The 12,841-nt window shown below is 34.6% G+C and overlaps 1 pseudogene across 1 annotated transcript in view; it reads left to right on the forward strand.

Moving 5' to 3' along the window:
- The window catches only part of LOC143242265 (proliferation-associated protein 2G4-like), a 120,994-nt pseudogene that overhangs the window by 99,658 nt on the left and 8,495 nt on the right, over positions 1–12,841 (forward strand). The window lies entirely within an intron of this gene.

Raw genomic sequence — 12,841 nt, forward strand, 5'->3', positions numbered from 1 at the left:
TTTCTTCTTGTTTTATGAACTCCAGAACTTGTGAGTTACATAGGTTAGTCGATCATCATAGCAACATACTGTCACGTCGTCCCGCTATGCAAGGATTTTATTGGTTTCAACGTCCAAGTTTGTTTAACCTCGATTGCGTCAATTCACTTCTACTCAAACATACAGTGGATAGTCTGCCATCTTCTTTAGTTTTAAAGCTTAAATAGCTCCACTTTAATCTTGACAGTGTTCTATCTGTACCAATATAAACAAAAGCGGATGTTTTTCAGTGACTTTCTCTGAATCTCTGTTTTAAATAACTCCTCTTGTCCTTTATAGCGTCAGTTCTTCAAAAAAGAAGCAATAAATCAAGCAGATGGCAACAAGTTTCTCGACATGTTTCCTTGAGCTGTCGTTATTCTATAAACATCATTGCCTTGAATATGTTTTTTTATACTTCACAATTTTCTGTTGACTATTACAGTTACTTATGAAGCATCCAAATACCTAAAGATGCCTCACTTCGTGAGCCAGTTTGGTTTTAATGCACCTTACTGTCTCTTAATGTACGAATATATTGATTTTGAATTTTGAAAACTTTTTCTTTAAACATTTTCCATATTTTTCCTCAGTGTCTACAAATAACCTCAGTTTTCAATAGACAGTTCTTGATGCATTCCTTTAAATTGCTTTTTTTGAAATTTGGAATAAAAATATCACTATTCCTGATTTCCATATGCAGCACCTATGTATTCCCAAATTTTCACCCTCTCAGTGAAGAGAGGTGAAAGCTCTCTTCACAAGCTAACAATAAATTTAAAAGAGCATTATTTCTTGTAGGTTCTTGTACAGTTTCCATAAAATGCTAGAATCATGGTTTGACTCTAGCATTTCCCAATAAATATGCCTGAAATTAAAGTGACCCATAGTTATGGTTTCAATAGGAGATTAAATTTAATCTCACTGTAAAGTTGCTCACTAAATTCGTTAGTTTCATTTAATGGTTTGTAACAAATTCATACTAAGAACGTTTTCCTTTAATTCAGTAACAAAACCAAATTGAATTCGGTCTCCTTGCTATTATCATGATATTTTCAACTTTATCAGGAGGTAAATCATACTTTATACATGGAGCCACTCCACCCCTTTTTACTATTCTATCTTTATTAAATAACATATAACCATGTATTTCAAAAACATTTTATGATCAAAATCATCTACATTTAACCGTATTTCAATTATTCCCATGATATCAAAATGTATATTCATACCAGTTCCCTAAATCATTTTTTATTTCTTTTATAGCTCTAGCATTATACTAGTAACAGTTAAGCCTATTATTATAACTGTCTTTATACTGATTTCCTGTGCTAAACTTTTCTGTAAATTTCAATTTTGTTTCATTTAATTTATCTTTGCCCTAACCAGTATCTAGTCCTCTTTAAAACTTCCTTTACTTCTGAGTTACTAGCCCTTGCATATATGCTAGATCCTTTCCAACTTAAGTATAAACATCCATTCCATAGTGTACTCTTCTCTCACTGTACTGATCCCACAAGCTCAACCAGCGAACCTGCTCATCCTTGCATATTAATTTCAACCTGGCATTAAGCCCTGGTGATCTACTCAAAATTTCATTTGCACAATTAACTCTTTAGAAGTATCCCTAATACTATCATTTAATGCCTTTATCTTTAAATGTTTTATCAACCTCTTTCGTTAATTAACTCCTCAGACTTCATCATTCCCTATATCATTAGCCCCTATGTTCATAACAACACAGCATTGTGACCAGTCCCTTTCATTACATCCCTTGCTCTGTCAGTTGTGTCTTTTTCCTATGTCTCAAGGTACCAAAATCTAACTCTTTTTTTTTTCTCACTATTTACGCCATATGCTTTGACAAGGAATCGCTCACAACGATGACCTCTTTAAATTTATAATCCATTTCTCCACTATTGTTTTACTTTCCTTCCCTCCAGTGGTTCAGCTGTTCAGCTGCCGTGAACGTGATCATTATGGACCCTTTGACAGCCTTTGTTGAGGTAAATACATTTATATATCCCCAAGATGATGTGACGGCACTCAAAGGACAATGAAATTCTAGCAGCTTTTCATTAGATCAAAAGATCAGTAAATAATATTCAACCTCGAAAATACAATAAATAAAAGCCATAGTTATAATTCTCGATAATAAACTAAAATTTGTTACACCTGCTTTTGAACATGAGGACATAATTGCACTTTTCGATGAAATAATAAAGATCATTACACAATGCGATTTTATAGAAGGACAATGTTTCAGTTGTCAAGAATATAACAGATTGTTTTACATGATAAGTTAATATTATTGCACCATGCAATTATATATATATATATATATATAAGGTTAATGTTTCACTTCTCAATAAGATAATAAGGATTATACCACCATACAATTATACGACAATGTTACACTTTCTAATAACATAATAATGATTGTTATACCGTACAATTATTCCAAAGAACAATGTTAATTTTGACGATAAGATAATAAACAACGTCATACCTTACAACTGTACAAAAGGAAAATATGACAAAGGTTGTTAACATCATAAAATTATATAGAACAATAATGCACTTATCAAAGAGAATAACGTTTGGCATCCAGTTGCATGTTGTAAAAGAATAAAATAATATAATACAGATTATTACATCACCCAGTTTTCTGAAGAATTATGAAACGTCTGTCGATAAAATAATAATTATTGTTTCACTACACCATAAAAATGTACAGGTCGAAAATATTACGCTTGTGTGTGTTTTCTTATAGCAAAGCCACGCGGGCTATCTGCTGAGCCCACCGCGGGGAATCGAATCCGTGATTTTGCGTTGTAAATCCGAAGACATATCGCTGTACTAGGGGGTGGCATTACGCTTGTTAATAATATAATAATGATTGTCACTCTAGAATTTTATAGAAGTGGAATGTTATGTTTGTGTGTAAGATAATAAAGATAGAATTTTATTAAAGAACTTAATTACAATATTCGACAAAATAATACAAATTTATCCCAGTCGAGTTTCCTATTTATTATGCCAGATATTACGATATCAAGTAGCCTGGAATCTAAATTCACATTTGAAGTAAATTGAATGTCGATATGTATCAAATTAATATTATTTGTCAACAAGGTTTACAAACAGTTTTCTTTCTTAACACAAATATATTTTAATGTACAAAGAACAACACAACTTATAATAACGTTTGGTACAAATAATTAGAAAAAAATACAAACTTGTTAACAATACTGAGTTTTCTATCTGGACGAAAATTAAAAATTTTATCGACGGTTCGCAATGAGCAACTTTTTTCCTTCCTCATATGATGCAGCTTACTTAAGAACTGTCTAGCTGACTGCTGCTGCGAGCACGCCTAATGTCCTCGTACACATATTAACGCCCGAAGTTAATACTGTTAAATTTCATCAGTTTTTGCAGCTCCTATGTACCAAGCCGTCTTGGGTGAATCTGCTCATATATCTTGTAATATCAGTCTTCCTTCAGAAGACGACCTGTATCTCTGGTGCTATGGTACAAGAGAGGAATCAATGCTCCTATTATAAGTATGGATTCCAGAAGAGGGCCCTTGAAGAACGCCAAATATTTCACTGGTGAGTTACTTGGACAAAGGGCCTACTTCAACGTGAGCGAACAACAGTCTGTATTAATCATCAACCGTGTAGAGAAAGATGATGAAGGAGATTATAGTTGCAGGGTTGATTTTCGGTACGGACGAACCCTGAACGACTTTATGACGCTGGATGTTATTGGTAAGTGTATAGTTTAATACTGCAGGGAATTATACGAACACTTCATTTGAAATCGAATAAAACAAAGAGCTCTGTGGAGGAAATGTTACGTAACATGAAAATATAGATTTTGTAGAATTGCTAGGTTTACTAAATATGTAGAATTTTGTAGAAAATATGTTAAGTAAAGAAAGACATAACTTTTCCTTTATACCGCATTCACTCTTGTGTATTCGTAGCTCGTATTTGAAGACTAGGAAAAAAGTTTTCTATTTAGAACTGCTTATCAGACTTACAACTTAAGCAATGAATCCAACATTCTTTTATAAGTACATCAATATCTTGCTTTAAATATGTGAGTGTCATAGCTCTAAAAGAAAAGAACCAATAAATTAAAATTAGGTTCGTATATATATATATACTCTATTAATCACTACTGTTTCAGCAAATTTGTTTTGGCCTTCTTTAGAACCGGTGTTCGTTAGACCTTCGGCAAAAATACAAAATAAACGGTTTTAGTTTTATCACGTTACCTAGTTTCATTACAATTCTCCCATCCACTCCAAGGGGCCAGTTATACGTTTGAAGGCGTTTTTGTTGCTGTGTTAAGGAAGATGAAATAAACTAATTATTTTCTCTACTTTAGAAGTGTCAGAATTTCCATGAAATTCTTGTTAAGTCTTTACAAACAAATCTTATTGTCATTAAACCTTTTCCGTCCCCAATCCAAACCTTGATATAATTTATTATCAAGACGCAATCAGTTCGTGAAGGTGTAAAGTTATAACTGATATGACTATATGCTGTTGTTTTTATCAGAAATATTTTGCCACAATTAAACGATAGCTCATATTTCTCGTACTACCTTTTCTTAACCTTATAACTTTGACTATTTTCACGTTTAAAATATCATTTTTGGCCCGGCATGGCCAAGCGCGTTAAGGCGTTCGACTCGTAAACCGATTGTCACGGGTTCGAATTCTGGTCGCACCGAACATGCTCGCCCTTTCAGCCGCGAGGGCGTTATAATGTGACGATCAATCCCACTATTCGTTGGTAAAAGAGTAGTTTAAGAGTTTGCTGCCTTCCCTTTAGTCTTACACTTCTAAATTAGGAACAGCTTGCACAGATAGCCCTCGAGTAGCTTTAGGCGAAATTGAAATCAAACAAACGTTTAAAATATCATTAGAAATTAAAAGCTTTTATTAACGTTTGATGGATTTCATTGAAAGTTTAATCTGTATGAGAAACATCTTATTATGCAGTTGCGTCAAAGGATGTTACTATTCTCGGTAATACCAATACACCTGTATACGGGAAAATTGGGCCGTATAACGAAGGTTCCAGACTGTTTCTCACTTGTATCTCTGGTACTGGTAAGTTCTAAAAGCAAATAGAATTATTTGTTCTTATTAATTTGGTACATATAAATTATTGGGAATAAATAAGTTGTTTAAATTCCATAATTTTAAAAGTAGTTTGAAATTTCTAACATTTGAAAATGTTAAATAAATTTTGATGTTTAAGGACAATAGATTTGTTAAAACTACTTTCCTTCAAATATGTTAAGACAACGAATTACATGTAAAATGTGATCAGTTTTAAACCTATAAGCCATTATTGTTACGGCAATGGCCTCAATTTTACAACAGTAAAGTTGTGTTTACTTTTACACTTAAAATGATGGTTATTTTATTCTGCTTGATAAATAAGCTAAAAGTGAGTAAACTAAGTTATTACTTGGTTTCAAATTACAAAATACTATATCTTGACCCCAGTTTTCGAAATTACAAAGAGCACAAATTTCGAGGGCACAAATAATAAGCAGAAAATACTTGACGTGAGAAAAGTATTTGACGGTACTGAGCTTATTATGAAAACAAACACGTTTTCAGAGTATTATACTTATTAGAACTACCCAAACTTTCTGTCAAACTAATGACGGCTGCGTGTTAAAACGATGTAAACAATAAATGACAACAACTTGAAGTCACTAGTATTGTCAATGATAAATAATAAAACAACAGGGAATTTCAAAACTAATTAGGCACATGTTTAAGACTTATTTTTATAAACAATCGGAGAGCATAACAGACTAAAACTGGCACCGTTAACATCTATTTTCATATCGACTTGTTTTTCTGCAAATAGTCGGAGGATAGGCCATGCTGAGCCCGGCATGGCCAGGTGGTTACAGTAATGGAGTCGTAATCCGAGGGTCGTGGGTTCGAATCCCAAGTACAACAAACATGCCTTCCCTTCAGGCCCGGCGTGGCCAAGCGCGTAAGGCGTGCGACTCGTAATCCGAGGGTCGCGGGTTCGTGCCCGCGTCGCGCCAAACATGCTCACCCTCCTAACCGTGGGAGCGTTATAATGTTACAGTCAATCCCACTATTCGTTGGTAAAAGAGTAGTTCAAGAGTTGGTGGTGGGTAGTGATGACTAGCTGCCTTCCGTCTAATCTTACACTGCTATATTAGGGACGGCTAGCACAGATAGCCCTCGAGTAGCTTTGTGCGAAATTCCAAAACAAACAAACAAGCCATGCTAAAAAACAATACAGTTTGTACGTGTATTATCATATGAACTGGTATTCCTAGAAACAGTTGAAAGTATGTATTACCAATACTGACACAGGGACATGTATAATCATATCGAGTTGTTTTATTTTTCTAGTTGGAGAACAAGATAAAAATGTCAACCACTTTTTACTGATGGTTTTACTACTTCTTTTGTTTGTTTTTTTTGTATTCATGAGCTTAAAACAGTTTCAAATTATGATTTCACCTTATTGCATATATCAATTAAACAGTTTTTTTTTTACAGAGTTATGAATAATATTACATGTAAATTGAAACAATATCATTATTATCAACATGTTCGGAAAAGATTGTATACAACTAGGTAACGTTTCATTTTTCAGTGATGTCGAGAAAACCCACTTGTAGAGAAAAATATACATGTAAAAACGGCTTGTTCGGGTTGAGAAAATATTTTACGTAGAGGTTTGTTTGTTTTTTGGAATTTCGCACAAAGCTACTCGAGGGCTATCTGTGCTAGCCGTCCCTAATTTAGCAGTGTAAGACTAGAGGGAAGGCAGCTAGTCATCACCACCCACCGCCAACTCTTGGGGTATTCTTTTACCAACGAATAGTGGGATTGACCACACAATTTTTACGTCCCCACGGCTGGGAGGGCGAGCATGTTTGGCGCGACGTGAGCGTGAACCCGCGACCCTCGGATTATGAGTCGCACGCCTTAACGCGCTTGGCCATGCCGGGCCTTTTTAAATAGAGGAGCGAACAACGTTTCTACCTTCTTCGGTCATCGTCAGGTTCACAAAGAAAGAGGTAACTGACCGGAAGCTGACCATATGTTTGAAGGGGGGTTATGTAACTCAGTGTCGGAATGTAGAGGGCGTGCTAGGTGTTTCAATATATAATTTTATAATATTTATTTTATTATTTATTATATTATTCTTGATATAGGTATAAAGGTGTTCCTTTGTATTTGTTTAATTTGGGCTTAATTTGTTGAATAAATAAGGCTTCTTTAATTTTGCGTTTGTTTGTGTTTGTTTCTTTATTTAGTATTTGGGTGTTTTCTATGGTTATGTTGTGTTTATTTGACTTGCAGTGTTCAAAAACGTGTAAAGGAGACTTTTTATGTTCTTTGAATCTGATTTCCATTTTTCTACTTGTTTGTCAGTGCAGTTTTTACACAGTATAGACCTCAGTGTTCTGCCTGGTTTTTGAATAAATTTGGTATTAACTGGAATGCCATATTTTCTCACTAGTTTTAGCCAAATGTCAGGAATATATGGTATGCAGCAGAACACCTTGTTTTCCACTGTCATACAGTTTATAAGAGTATAAATGTGGAAAATATTTCCAAATGTCTTATGTTGCTCTCCCAAATCTAGCCACTTGCTTGGTTGCCTGCCTACAAAGAATAATTGCACAAGAACTTTTTACAGGCAAGGTCGTGGTTTTTGTCTCATTCTTTGTAGCATCACTTCAAAAACACCACAATTTGAAATTTTCATATACTCACTGCCATCTCAGAACTTAGAAGGTGTATATTAATGAAGTTATTGATCCACATTAAGAAATATGTGGCAGTAATGCTAGAGATAAGTAATTTCAATACAATAAAAACTGAGAAAACCATGGGACTAGAGATACATCTCACTCATTATTTGCGAATTATGGACAATAATTGTTAGATCGTTAAAACAGTCATTGGTTGAAGAAATTTTTCTTTCTGCATTACAAAATCTTTTCTTTCACATTTCATCTTATGTACAATATATTTATGAATTTTGTGTGACTTTTCATATTGTTTTCAAACCTTGGTTTGGTTTATTGCTTATGGTGGTTGTGAAGATTTGTTTTTGGTCTCCTGTTGGGTTTTCCTGCCTTTTTACATAGAGGTCTATTGCAGGGTGAAGATCAAACTGGCTTACCAGAGGCCATCAATAAAAATGACCATCAGGACTGACAGTGTGTATCCCATCGGCCTTGTCTTGTTGTCACTTTTGATTCTCTTCATAACTGAAAAATCCCTTTTAACATACTGCTGTATTTATAGACAGAAAGAGTGCTGTTAGGACTAATTTGCCTAAGTGGAGAATATGGTGAAACTCTTCACCAAGAAGTTTCTTTAACATGGGAAAAATAAACTTTTATTTGCAGGGACAGGTTTTGATACATTTTTTTTTAATGTGTTCATATTCTTGCATCACAGTCTGCTTGGGTGGCTCACTTGAATGTTGGCCTCTCTCCTCTGAATCATGACCACCAGACGTACTGGAAAATAAACATTCAGTGTGGTAAATGATCAGATTCTTAAGCTAGTCTTTGCTATAGTTTGGCAGCTTGTTAGATCCTGTTGCCCAGCACTTTGGATCTAAATTTTAGAATAATTATATACTTGCCAACATCTGATTGAAATCTAATTCGCATACCTACTCAAATACAAAATATTTACTCATTTCCATAATTTGATGTACATCTTGTGTATTCATTTGATTTAACTTTTGTAGGGTGGTTATGATCTCATTCATAGTGTCAGCAAAGATTAAATTATCTGACTAGGAAGAAGTTAACTGGTACATAATTTTTAATGAAAGGTGCTGCATTGTGAGAGAAAGTAAAATAAACTGATTTGATCATCCTTAAGTGCCCCTTGGTAACAGAAGCTTCATCAGAGTTTGATCTAGAAGCAATATATATAAGGGGACAAACTGTGGTTTTCTAGTTTTCATATAACTCGTGAACCTGTGCTTTATAGCAGCCTATCAAATGATAATCCACTTCCCAAATTTTTTGGTCACTTTATTCAACAAATCAGCAGTCTTCATTTCTTGCAAATGTATCAAAGTGTTTGAACAAAAATTGATTATGCTGCTCATTTTGGTTTGAAACTCGATTACATGCTTTATCCCTTTACATGTATCCAAAATAGTGAGCTCTAATTAGTGTGATATATAGTGAATTCCTACAAGATGCATCATGTTTTTACAGGAAGATTACTATGCTACCATTTGAACCATAGTTGATACTTTCTCCATCTGACCTAAATCCAACAAGCTTTTTCTGCCATGCATTGCTAACATTTACAATCCTAAGCAAAAACTTTTGGTGTTCATTATCAGTGAAAACATGACCTTGCACTATTTCTTGCCAGATACAGACATGTCATATTTTGCAATGCAATATCCTGTTGAGTAAAGCTTTATAAACTTCTCATTTTGCTCACTAGACAAGTAATTTAAGAGAAAATGGATTTCTTAAGGCCATGTTAAAAACTGCTTTGCAATTAAGTTAAATTAGACTTGATTTTGAATAAGGGTAATGCTACTAGTCCTAAGGTTTTTTTGTATGTTTTACAAAATTACTGCTAGGATATTTCATTTTCCTAAAGACGTTTGTTTAAACTTAGTGAAATGAAAGTAATTGTAAGCCAATTGGAAAGATGGAATCTATCAAGTTGATTTCATTTCCTTGTTTGACTCTACCTGAAGTGGAATGTACTAATATTTACACCTACTTTTTCATTCAAAATATTGTATTAGGGTTACACTATGTTTCACTTTGGAGAAAGGTACCTTGTGACATTCAGAGTATGATAACTTTTAAGTGCATTGTGAAACTATGCTGTGAGTGTAATCAGGAAATTGCTAGTTTTTTGTGTAATATATGCATGTTGTGTTTTTATTGTCAATACAGACAAATATTTAGAAATTACAGTGAACTCACCTTTACAGATGTTTATGGTTTCCTATGCTTTCTACATTTGTTCACGTTTGAGGTCTCCAACATTTTCTCCATGTTTTTGAAGAGTTCTTTGAAGGCATATAACTTACAAGACCCCACAAGCAACTGGAAATGGCTATCAGAGAAATTTGACCACTTTCTAAAAATCCACAGAATATAACTCCTAATCTACATTGAATTGCAACTAAGACCACTCATTCTTCCATGAATAGTCAAATTTTCTTTTTTTTGAGAAGTGCGTATGTGAACACTTGCTTATTTGGGGAATCAAAGGCATGGGTGAGAATAAGTCTTTGTGGCTATTAATATCAGGTATGGGTTTAGAACAAGTACTGGAGAGTTTCTATATTTTTTCCTTTGAATCAGTCTCAGAATCACAAAGTTCATTCACATTTTGATTTTTTTCACCAGCCACGTTACTTTTCTTTAACCCAGTATGCTCCATTTTGTTTCATTTTCTCAGAAGAAGGCTTGGGTTACTGAATTACCATGAAGCCAAAATTGTAAGAGCAGCCCACATGTATTAACACTTGAGGAAATGCAAGTGTTATAATATTCCTGATGAAATTTTCATAAGTTTAGCAAAAGAGTTAGCTGTTTTAGCCAATTGTGATTCAGCATTCAACCCAACTTGAAACAATGAACTAGTAGTTTTACCATATCTGTCCACTGTGTTAGCTATGTACTGTGTCTGTTTGGAGAGTGATTGTTTTTCTTTGTGGTAATAGGGTTTCCTTTATCACCATTCTGTGGCCTGTGTAATATTTCACATTTGAATGCTTAGTGCATGCATTGTGTTATGATATGCTGGTAACACAGATTTGTGTGTTTGCAATGGCAGAAAGATAATTGATAAAACTGCGAGTAAAAAGGTGCCTCTTCTGTTTTTCAGTGCAAATTTAGGACGTTTTGTGGTATTTGGATGATCAATTGATTCTCATTTGTGTCAATATTTTATGCTATTGTGAAGGACTACATATGTCATTTCCCAGATATTCAGACTGGTATACTACCTAATGGATTTCTGTAGTGCCAAGAATTATGGGGTGCACTGTTTTGATACAGCTGCAGTTTTGTTTGGTTCATTAGTGTATAGCAAAATTTGTACCTTGGTTGGATGAGATGCAGCTTTCCACTTGTATTGATTCCCCACCATGCTTCACTGTAGATGTCATACATTGATATGATACCATACTTCTCTCTGTTGTCATTGTTGAATAAACTATTGTTGATTGTACTAAACAATTATAACTTGTATTCATCTGTAAAAAGCATTCAGCTTTATCTTTGTTTGTTCCACTGTTGTGGTCAAATGCTTGTTTTAACCTTTCAGCTGCCTTTTCTCAGCAGCTGTTTGCAAACAACTTCACCTCATCTCTGACCACTTTATGCCATTGTGTATCTTACTGTTCTAAAGGTAACATTCACACCTTAAGGTTATTGGCCAGATCTACACTTAATTATCTACCTCATACTTATGTATCCTGTGATACATAGCACAAGTTATGGAGAGTCTGGGGTTTCTATCTCAACCACTTTTATTATTAGAATGTCAGTTTCATGTATTGCATACAAATGCCACTAAAATGTGGAGTCTTGCCACTTCTTTTGCAAAGAGTATTCTAGACTTGCCAAAATTAATTTCTACCTACTTGTCATCAGTATTTCGGTCCTAAAAATTATGATTGAATTCATACTACTACTGGGCATAGTATAACTGCTTGTACTTCATTTCATTTTCACATTATAAACGAGTGGCATTCTCATAGTATTTGTCTTTTATATATTCTTTCTTAGTAACTGTTTCCACTGTTACTTCTAGTACTGTATTTATATTTGTTTTAATATAATAATGCCTATAATTCTTTATCTGTAAACAAATCACAATAAAAAAATATAGTAAAACCACAAATATTTGTTATTTCTTGGAAATATTCATTACATGTCCTCTCAGTGTGGATGCTTGTATGTAGTGAGGGGGCCTCCCAGACAAAGTTCTGTCTTTCCAGTTTACCTCCTCAGTGACCTAAACTCACCCACATGTTTGCTGTGCAGGGTGATCAATGAAGGTGAGAAGAGGATCCTGGTGGTTGAGGGGTCCAACCCCACTACATCACTTTGACCTTGAATTCACATGAATTGGTGATTTTGGGTCCTCCACCTCCAAGGGTCAGTTGGCTAGTTCTGTTGGTCTAGGGTCAGGTGAGTATCAGTTTTGGGCATTTTCAACAGTTTTTTTGTAAATTTTATCTGATGCTGGTGTTTAGGTATACCTCCCACAAAACCTTGGTGTTGCTTCAGTGTCCTTATTTATCATTGTAGTGCATTCCTTGAATCCATGGTTGACGGGCTCAATGGGCACTGAACCTTTCTCATTGTACTATGGATCTCCCAAATCTCAATGAAAATGAAATAGTAAAAACAGCTCATTGGTAAATGACCACATCTTGAAGACTTTGAACAACAGTCTCCAAGTCACTCGATATCTGTACCTAATTTTCTTAAACTTCATTCTTTGTCTGACCACACTTTAAAGTGGTTTACTGACTCTTCACAGTCTGGCAACATCTTGGTGGAAACACCTGTGCTGAAACACACTAAACTCCTCCTCAGTTGTAAGTCTATTGGGGGTATACTCATTATGTACACCCCATGATACATTGAATTTCTCATGAGGAGTTATTATTGAGAGGGATTTGAAGAACATCCCTGAGTTGGAGATCCTCGCTGGTTTCTTCAGCCAAGGCATTTCAACTGTGCTCCATATCTCCACTTGCTAGGACTGAATTACCTT

Source organism: Tachypleus tridentatus, unplaced genomic scaffold, assembly GCF_004210375.1.
Source record: "Tachypleus tridentatus isolate NWPU-2018 unplaced genomic scaffold, ASM421037v1 Hic_cluster_2, whole genome shotgun sequence".
NCBI classification, from domain to species: Eukaryota; Metazoa; Arthropoda; class Merostomata; order Xiphosura; family Limulidae; genus Tachypleus; species Tachypleus tridentatus.